A 10,196-nucleotide genomic window follows, 5' to 3' on the forward strand; every position below is an offset into this window, starting at 1 on the left:
CAAGATAGAGAATAAAACATGTCAAAGATGTTACAACCATCCCTGGTTTGCCTTGTTCAGCTTTGTTGTCCATGTTTGTAGCTGTAATGCCTATTTCTGTGTAATCACGTTGAGAGCAACGGGGAGGGAACAAAAAAACCAAATTCCTTGGACGTGTACTCATACCTGGCCTGTAAAGCTGATTGTGATTGTGATTGCTCTGCTGCAGAGTTGCGAGCAAAACGCTTGAGATTAGCTGATGACAGTGATGATGATGTCAGCTTGTTTTATCACATCCTCCAAACTCCACACAGAGTGCCAATTTGGGATGCTCTTACAGCTTGAGAACAGAGACAGGTAATCAGTCTGAAATGCATCGACTGCCACAGACGCACACATTTGGCAAAAAGAAGCACTTGCACACAATGCAGGACACTTTTGACTAAAAATTGGCTCGTTCTGCCCCCAGTGGGAGTTGGGGGTGCATATATGCCAAGATATGACATGTATATTGACATATCCTATCAAATAATGTACGATTTTTTAAGGTTATGTTATTGGAACAGCTATCAAAAATTTGAAATAAAGCACTAATGGTCAATATTGCTGAAAGCTCCACAAAAAGAGGACTGAGAAGTTTTTTTTTTAAAGATTTGTTTCACATGTTGGCCATAAAACTGTATGACTATGTTGGCAAATATTGGCCACAAAGATTTGAATCATTTTAAGTAACCAAATACGTGAATTAGAAATTATTGAATTACTATATTTTTTTTTTATATATATATATATATATATATATATATATATATATATATATATAGTTAGTTAGTTAGTTATATTTTATTTCTGTGTCATGACAAACATCTTGGCCCATCCCACATGGGATTACAAAACACCACAAATATATATATATAATAAAAATAATAATAAAATAATAAAATATATATATATATACAGTACAGGCCAAAAGTTTGGACACACCTTCTCATTCAATGTGTTCCTTTATTTTCATGACTATTTACATTGTGGATTCTCACTGAAGGCATCAAAACTATGAATGAACACATATGGAATTATGTACTTAACAAAAAAGTGTGTTAAGTACATAAATGTAAATAGTCATGAAAATAAAAAGGAAATGCATTGAATGAGAAGGTTTGTCCAAACTTTTGGCCTGTACTGTATATATATATATATATATATATATATATATCATAATACGGAGAAGACCCCACAGTCCCTCTCTGCAGCCAGACTCCGGCAACACTCAAACACATCTTGGACGGCTGCAAGACCAGTCTCATTTCAGGTGGTTACACCTGGCGGCACAACCAGGTGTTACGGTGTCTTTCAGCAGTGCTGGAAGGTCGGCGAATGAACGTGAACGCCCTCCCCACTTCATCATATTTCTGACCGACAATGACATTTGTCTGGGAAGGCGAAGGCCAGGCTCTCCACTTCAGCACCAGACACTGGACGGCTAGTACGCGATTGGAAGCTGGTGGCAGACTAAGGCCAGAGGCTCTGCTTCTCAGCCAAGATCGCTTCAACCAACCTCAGACCGGACCTCGTACTGTGGTCTTTCTCACTCCAGCTGGTTCACATCATCGAGCTTACAGTGCCTTTGGGAGGATGCTCACATATCCAGAAAGAAATTCCAAAGTGCCCAGTACATGAAATATATATTTAAATTGATCAATTCAATGAGCTCATTTGAGATCTAAAATTCAAGTCAAGCTAATTGGGTTGCTGACATTGGCCTGGACTTTACACCTGGAAATCAGAATACATGGACATCAGTGTTGGGCAAGTTACTTCTGAAATGTACTGTAATAGGCTACATGATATATTACTTTACTGTCATTTCAGAGTAATTAGTTCTTTTACAATATTACTGTCTCTGAACTGTTATACTTTACATTTTTGAGTTACTTTAACCAAAATATGAAGTATGACTTGGCAGGTAGCTTTTGTATTTCACTTTGGGATCAACAAAGTCTCACCTTTATCCAATTTAACACATTATCATTTATTTGTAGTCATAATATTTTGTATTATTAATCTGAATCTGCAAAGTAACTAAAGTTATGAAATAATTAGTGAAGTAAAACAGGCCTACAGTACTTGACTGAATTGTAGTGGAGTAGAAGTAGAAAGTAGGAGAAAATGGAAACACTCAAAATATTACAATTATATTGAAGTATGGTAGTTATTTTCCACTGCTGATAAAATGTTATGTTAATATATACAATATAACATTTTTACAATCGTTTCCAGTTTTTTTAAAACTGTGTACAAAAGTCTGTAAAATGATGGACATTATATGTAAATCAACAACCCAACTGTTATTTTAAGTATTATGCCAAAACAAATCTGTAAAATAACAATGTTTTGCAGCAAAACCTTGAATGACTATGACTGTACATTTTTTGTTTTTGACTGTATTGTTTTTGACATTTATTTGAATTAGGGTGTTTTACATACATTTTACGTTTTTTTGTTTGGTAGCCGTTGCTGCCAGTCTGTTGACGTTTCTTTTTTTATAGTGTACGTGTAGCAATCCTAAACATTAATTCCAGACACATATCTGTCAGTTGCTCGGACACACCACACAGGAACAGTAACGGGACTCACTTCAACTCAATTTCCGGATAAAATGCGTTGTAACTCACGTTACTGAGATTGTAACGGGTATAATATTAACATTTTATTAGTAATGCGTTATATTACAGCGTTGTAGCAAAAAGCAATACATTACTGTAATTGCGTTACTTTTGTAACATATTTGTGTCGGTTTTGCTGCAGTCCTGAGGCGACAGGATTATTTAACCCTTGTGTTGTCTTACTGTCAACCATGCACTTGTTGTCCTCCTTGGTCAACGCTTTTTATGTCGTTTTTTTTCTACGCTTTTTGGCGTTTTTGTCCCGTTTTTAGACATTTTACACTTTTTTCCACAACCACACTAATACTTGGAATCCATTGTCAGTAGATGTCATTCATTTTTTTCAGTTAATAAGAAAAGCTGGAATTCTGAATTATTTTGACTAATAATTAAGATCAAAAGGAACATAAGTTGATGGATAATCACAGACATAAAGTTTAGTCGGGATAAGGTTAATATTATTTTGTATAACCATTTAATTTTTTTTTCTTCAAATGCTATAAAATGAAATAAAACAAATACCAAAAAAAAAAAAAAAAAAAAGAAGAAGGAAAATGCTTCATTTTACTTGCTAATAGTGTTGAAGGGAACCATCCATGTCATTTTTTGGGCAATTTGGTTGAAAGAAACCCAAATTTCTGAAAAAAAACTTTAAAAACAGGTCAGATTTGACCCGATTACAACAGGAGGGTTAATACCTCTTTACCTTAATGGGAAAATGAGCGTTATCTCAGTAATGTATTTGGCTTTGGTTGGTTCTCTCAACCACACTTCCCTTATCCTGTTCTCTTCTCCTCTTTCACATCTACACAGCTGAGCAGGAGAACAAAGTGAGCCCGTGGGGAAACATTTTACTACAATTTTGTATGAGAAGTTATTTAAAGTGCAAGGTAGAAGCCTATTTTGGATTTGTATTTCAAGTAATCAAAGTTTTCCCCACAACTCACTGATGGTATTTTGTGGCGTCTCCACACTCCATATCGCTCTCCCCATTGTGTCACCCTCTACTTGTTATTACATCAGATATGTAAGTGCAAACGCCTGGCATGGGGAAATGGGAAACATTGGTGAGCAAATGGTGCGTTCCAGCCCTATTAGACTGAAGGAGACCTCCATCTTAGAATCAGATATCACTTACCTGACAAAAATGACTTAAGTGGCTCCTTTTAAAAGGCATTTTTCTACATGAATGCTCGTCTGCAAAGCAGACACTGTGGACCTCTGAAGATATTTGGAAGATTAATTCAAAAGTCAGATTTTAGATTGACAAATTTAAACTGCTATCGGCATAAGGCTCATTAATAGCAAGACTGAAACTCTAAATGTATGTTGTAGAGGCCCAGAGAGGTGCTAATGTTTATGACAGAGATCTTCAACGAGGGGTCCGAGACCCTTAGGGGGTCCTAAGAGTTACCGCAGGGAGGCCCCAAGTCTTTGTTTAGCAAAGATAAATCAGCCGATTTGCTTTTAAATGTACACATTGATAAAAGGGCTTACTGGCCTGTAGGTAAGGTAGCCATCCACAGATTTTTAATACAAAAAAACGATGTATAAATATATCAATAATTATTATTTTAATAGCTTAGTATTGTATGCACCATAAAAACGTATGTATGAAGGCTTTAGGCCACTCTACATGTTATAGTAGGCCTGGTTAACTCAATTTTAAACAATATGTAGTAGGGGTCCCTGCTCCATCTCTCTTTCAGCCAACGGGTCCTTGGCCTGAAAAACAGTGAAGACCCCTGGTTTATGACATTCATGTATGAGTGTTCATGACCTCTCATGTTTGGAAAACAGTTTACAGAGAAGTCTTTCCATTACAGGGAGTCTAGTCTATATCCACGACGTTCCACTTCCGGGATTGCTCCGGTGCCGCACGAAAATCTTTTTCGCCGATGTCCGTTTCCTTCCTCTTTCTTTGTGTTGTAATTCTAAACTCCGGTGGATTTGAGAGGACTATGGTTAACTGCTCCTCAGATCTCTGCAGGATAAATCCAGACAGCTAGCTAGACTATCTGTCCAATCTGAGTTTTCTGTTGCACGACTAAAACAACTTTTGAACGTACATGTTCCACTAAAACAAGTTCCTTCCCGAGGCTATTTTACAGCGGCACTGTGCTGAGCTTAGCACCGCCCAAGAAGATTGTGATTGGTTTAAAGAAATGCCAATAAACAAGAGCACATTTTTCTCCCATCCCAGATTGCTGTGTGGACTAGCCAGACCTTCCTCCACAGCGTCGCGGAGGAAGGCACAAGCCATTCAACACCTTAAGGGGAGACACTGCAGGCAAAAACAAATTTTTTTAATTTGAAGTATTCTGAAATGTTAATGTTGTAATATGCAAATGAGGCATTATATAATGCTAACTTTTGGTAAATTTAGGAGAAATCTACACACACTAACAGATAAAGTATAGTACAATAAACACCTAAATGTGTATTGTTCCCACTAGTCTGAAAAAAGACTAGTAATGGAAGCAAAATAGCCCAAACAAATTGTCCTAATGTGAGTAATTAACTCGCAAAATGTATGGAATTTGACAATGTATATAACATAATGGCCGTTTTCTCAAAATGAGCCTTAGATATCGACGCACAAAGCACCCTTTAGCGTCTGTATGTGACGCATCAGCATAGCAGCAGCTTGACCGTAGAGTAGATGACGTAGTATGAAAAGTAAAACGGTAGCGAGTACTATTGAAGACCGAAAATCCGTGTAATGAGGCAGGTTGGGGGTGGTTGATGGTTCAAACAACACAGGACGTTAACCCAGGAGACCAGGGTTCAGGGTTGTTGTCCTGCGTGTCACTTAGACGTTCATTATGGTACCCAACCCTAAATCTTTTCCTTACCCTAACTAAGTGGTTTTACCCTGCGCGTTGAAAAATGACGCCAAGGGGTCCCAAACCAGAGCGTTAAAAAGTGACAAGAGGTCCTGTGACGAGTTGGGAGTGAGAATGTGTTGACATGATACATTTGACTCCAGCAAGACTAAAGGAATGAAAGCACCATCTGAATTCAATCACCAGAAACCTCTTGTTCATTCTTCCTGTCATCAACGTGTAAAGTTATAATAATCCGGCTCCATTTGTGTGTCTTATGGGGAACAGCAGTGTAATATGCATTGGGGCCTTAAAGAGATGAATGAGCATCATCATCATCAAGGCAGTTGTTTTTCTTGTAATGTTATTGTGCCTTTATTACATTTGATGGGGAAGAAAAAACTCTAAGCGCTACGTGTTGTTGAGATTTTGGAGGTGTGTTCGACGAGCAGGAAGTCAGTCTAGTGGAGATATTGTCCTTATCATAGAAATAAAATGGATAGAAAGGCCATCCATTCAAATCAATGTAGCAGAAAGGTCAGAGCGGCAGCCATTTTTATGTGTACCATTGCCATGGTAATGTATAAACTTCCGAATAAGTTGACTTTCGGCAGTGGAGTAGTAACATTACGAGGCAAAGAGCCAGCCGCCAAATAAGTCAAAGTTAATGCTTCATCCAAACAAAGCACATCGCTATCTCCAGATGGGTAAGTTAACAGCTTTGTTTTCTGTGGACGATGTGGCAAGGGGGTAAAGCGGATTTAGCAAGCTAACGTTAGCCAGCTAACAAGTCGTCCACTGGCTGTCTGGCTGGTTCCGCCATGCTTTTATGCTCCATAGATTACAGAGAATGAGCTGAACAGCGGGCTGGGTCTAGCGGTGCGTCCTCCTAACTCCACTGCAGCTCTGGAGAATGTCTCCCTGAGTCGCGCTCTCACATACATGTCTACGCGCTCTCCTTCCAACGAGCTGCTGTTCACGGCCCCCACTGATGCGTATTGTCACCATGACAAATAACAACAATCGCCATTTGGTTGTGTACCACTGAAATAACCAAAAGCAAACAGTCCATTTGCCTTTCTATCCATTTTATTTCTACAGTTCTGATAGTGGCACTAGATGAAAGGTAAGGGAGTCACCAAAATCATGAGGATTCATCCTGTGAACACCATGAATATCCACAGCAAATTTCATGGAAATTTCATGCAAATAAAGTTATTAATTGTACCTATATAGATCAAGGTTTACAGATAACCAAAATGATTAATCATGGACACCCACCCACTTCATACTTCAAACTTCACAGCAATCTGGCCTGTTGTTGACAAGATGTCTAGTTGGAATACTGAAAAGATCCACTTTATTGTTTTAAAGTCAATATTCTCTGTTGTGTATGCTGTATCTTTCCTGTTTTCAGGTCAATATTCTCTGTTTTATATGATACCAAGGATTCGGGATGTGATTGTACAGTCAGTGGATTTATTTACAATCCAAGCCCAAAGGTTGTACAGCACGTTTGGTTAATTCCTGAAGAGAATCTGTAAGGAATGGCTCCACGTTATGATTCTGACTGGATTCTGGTCAACTTTCTGACCAGTGATGTTGACATAATCTTCTTTCCATACAATTTATACACTTCAGCCTGACAGCTAAAACAAACAGCAGTAAAGTCAGCCAATCTCCAGTGGTCTGCCATCAATTTAAAAAGTCGCTATTTTTCAATTCAGCAATTATGCGATTTTCTTTTTTCCTCGGCTGCAAATTTTCATTTGTCCAAAGCAAAGGCCTGATGTTCTCTGTGCTGTTATGTGTTTCTCTTTCCTGTTTTCCTAGGGTTATTGCCGCAAAAAATTTCCTCATAGGCTGCTAATTTAATGAAGAACATTTGTGCCAAAGCTCAATCCGCCATGCAATGTAATGAAAATGAATTCCCATGCTCATACAAAGAATAAGTCATTATGAATCTTTTTATTTTTTACTGAGTCATGTTTCTAAAAATGTTTCTGTCAAATATCTCGCATGTCTTCCAAAGTAATCCACCATAATAGCATATTTCTTCATAAAACAGTGTTGCTTATTTATTTGACTTACACACACTGTAAATATACACCTGTGATACAACGAGCATGGCTGAAAGACGTGAAAAGAAACCTAAATAAACAAACTGATAACGAGACATGAGAAAAAATAAAAAACCACAGCTAAAGAAAAACACGAAAAGTGAAAATATAGGTTTAAAAAAAATAAGCATAGAGATGGTGTGTTATATATAAATGATGTTGGTCAGAAGAAATCAGATTCTACAGACAATACAAAAGAAAAAGAAATAGAATTGTCTTCTCACATTTGGCAGCATGTCATTTTGACTTATTGCAACTTGGGTCTTAACTTAACTTAGCTTTGTCCATCATTTTTATCAGTTACAATAACATTCTACTCGTCTAAGTAACTGCTGAGCTCTCGGAACACGGTATCCCATAAAAAAAGTTAAAAAAACACAAGCAATCACACGATCACATTTATCTAAAGCAGTGACTCCTAACCAGGAGTACTTCTGCTGTTGACAGCACAACTAATATATCAGCTGTAACACCTGAACCTTACATATTGCAGTTACAGTATATAAGAGAAAAACTAGTTAGCGAGCGAGCACAGAAGTTTAACCCATGTGTCGTCCTTGGGGCCGATTTTACCCGTTCAAAGTTTTTTTATATCAGAAAAAGGGGAAGTCAAAAATAAGCACCGAAAATGTTGAAAAAAAGTGACAAAACGTTGGAAATCGTGTAAAAAAAATGTTGGAAAAAGCGACAAACACAACAATAAAAACTCTGCCGCGGTGTGGTGGCCCTGCATCCCGGCAAAGACTGGAGAGAACTGAGCTGCCCCCCCCGAGCCTCTGAAGTAGAAGTCACTTTCCCCAGGTGAAGTTTAAACACACGTTTAAAGTTAAATTTGTAATAAATGAAATGTACATGTTCCACATGTTTTCTTTCCTGGTCCCCTTACCGTGCACCACAGTAAATGATGGATGGCCGGTGCTGCCTGTCATTACCTTCCCGTTATGTGATAGCGGACAGTAGAGAGGGAAACAGCAGTGTTTACTTCCACGTAAAGTGAACCAGCCTGCTCCGCTGGCATTTCATCTATCAAATTAAGTCACGCTTAAAAAAACACAAGATGTTGAGCTTGGAATGAAAGGCAACCTTTAAATTACAGGTGTAGCGTGATGTCATGGTGACGTTTTTTTTTAGGTGTTATTTTAACATTACGCTCGTATAATGTCCAGGTTCTAAGTGGACCTAAATTGTCACATTAATAACGCTAGCCATTGGCTGTGTTCGTTTCCCACAGCTAGTTGTCGGGTTTTTTGTTATGATACTATTGAGTTGCTACTAAGTCTTTGAAAGATACATTTGGCAAGGTTTTTATTGGCCCTCAGCGCCACATGGGTATTGTATATCTGCCGAGGTTCATGCGGTTGTTAATCAATAGTGATGACTCATTGATTTCTTGGCCAGGCGCTGAAACTCCCCACCCACTGGAATTTCAACTCCCAATTCCCTACGACCTCCTGGTATTTCCAGCTGCTCAGCCATGGAGGACAGTGTAACGAGTGAGGCAGCTCAGTTGCAACACTTTTCAGGCTAAAAAAGCCTTGTTCTTCAGCCAAGAGAGCAACACTGAGGTTAGTCCCGTGCTGCCAAGCAGTATGCATTGATGACGGATGACTACAGATTGCTAAAAGTCATTGTATTCAAGGCACATCTTAGTATAATGAGCAGACATGTTTTTTAGTATAGATGTGTCCAATGAGAATCAGATCTTTGACCCCTACACTGTTTCTGTGCCATGTTTTTGCATGTCTTGCAGCGATGTTGAAAATTATCCATGAAATGGCTCTTCAGAGGGAAATAGGTCAATTCCACTGAAATCTGTTTAGATTTTCTTGTACTCCAAATTTAACGAGAGAATAAAATAATCCGATTTTGGAGCAGTGTATTTCTAAAGCTACTGAAGCCATAAAACATGATATAAATAACACATTAATGAAATATTTGACCCCTTACTGGGCCATTGGGGAGTTTCTCAGTTGCCTGGGAAAGCTCACTAGATTCTGAGGAAGACTGCTTTTAATCCACTTGTTGACCACATCCTTCTTATGTCTCATTTTAGTTCTTTTTGTTGTTTGTTGTATCAACTGCTGTTTCCAAGGACCAAAATAAGTAAGTTTGTGGTCCTTAAAATGTTCTGAAAAATGGAAATTCTACAATTTCAGGACTTATGAGTCGATGCATAGAGTCGAAAGCTCCAGAACAGCTCACAGAGTGAACCTCGTGATGAGATTTTGTCAAAAATGAGGTTGAATACAAATTTAATGTGTTTGAAAAGGTTTAGCCCCATTCCAACCCAGCTCCAATCCAATTGCACCACATCAGTGTCAGAATCAGAAAAGGTTTTTATTTCCACAATAAGTTACCCTTACGTGGAATATGCCTTGGTGAAAGGTGCATACATAAACCGAAACAACCTCACATATGAAAAATTATTATGAAATAAAGAATAAATACAGAAAAACAAATAGATACATACAAAATAACAATTGCATAAAAAAAAAGTGGCTGAATGGGATGAGTGCAGCATTTGCAAACAATATATAGGATGTGCAATGGCATGAAAATTTCATTTATGAGGTTTTTTTAACATCAATATGAGTTCCCCCAGCCTG

This window comes from Perca flavescens, chromosome 20, assembly GCF_004354835.1.
Source record: "Perca flavescens isolate YP-PL-M2 chromosome 20, PFLA_1.0, whole genome shotgun sequence".
In the NCBI taxonomy this organism is placed as follows: domain Eukaryota; kingdom Metazoa; phylum Chordata; class Actinopteri; order Perciformes; family Percidae; genus Perca; species Perca flavescens.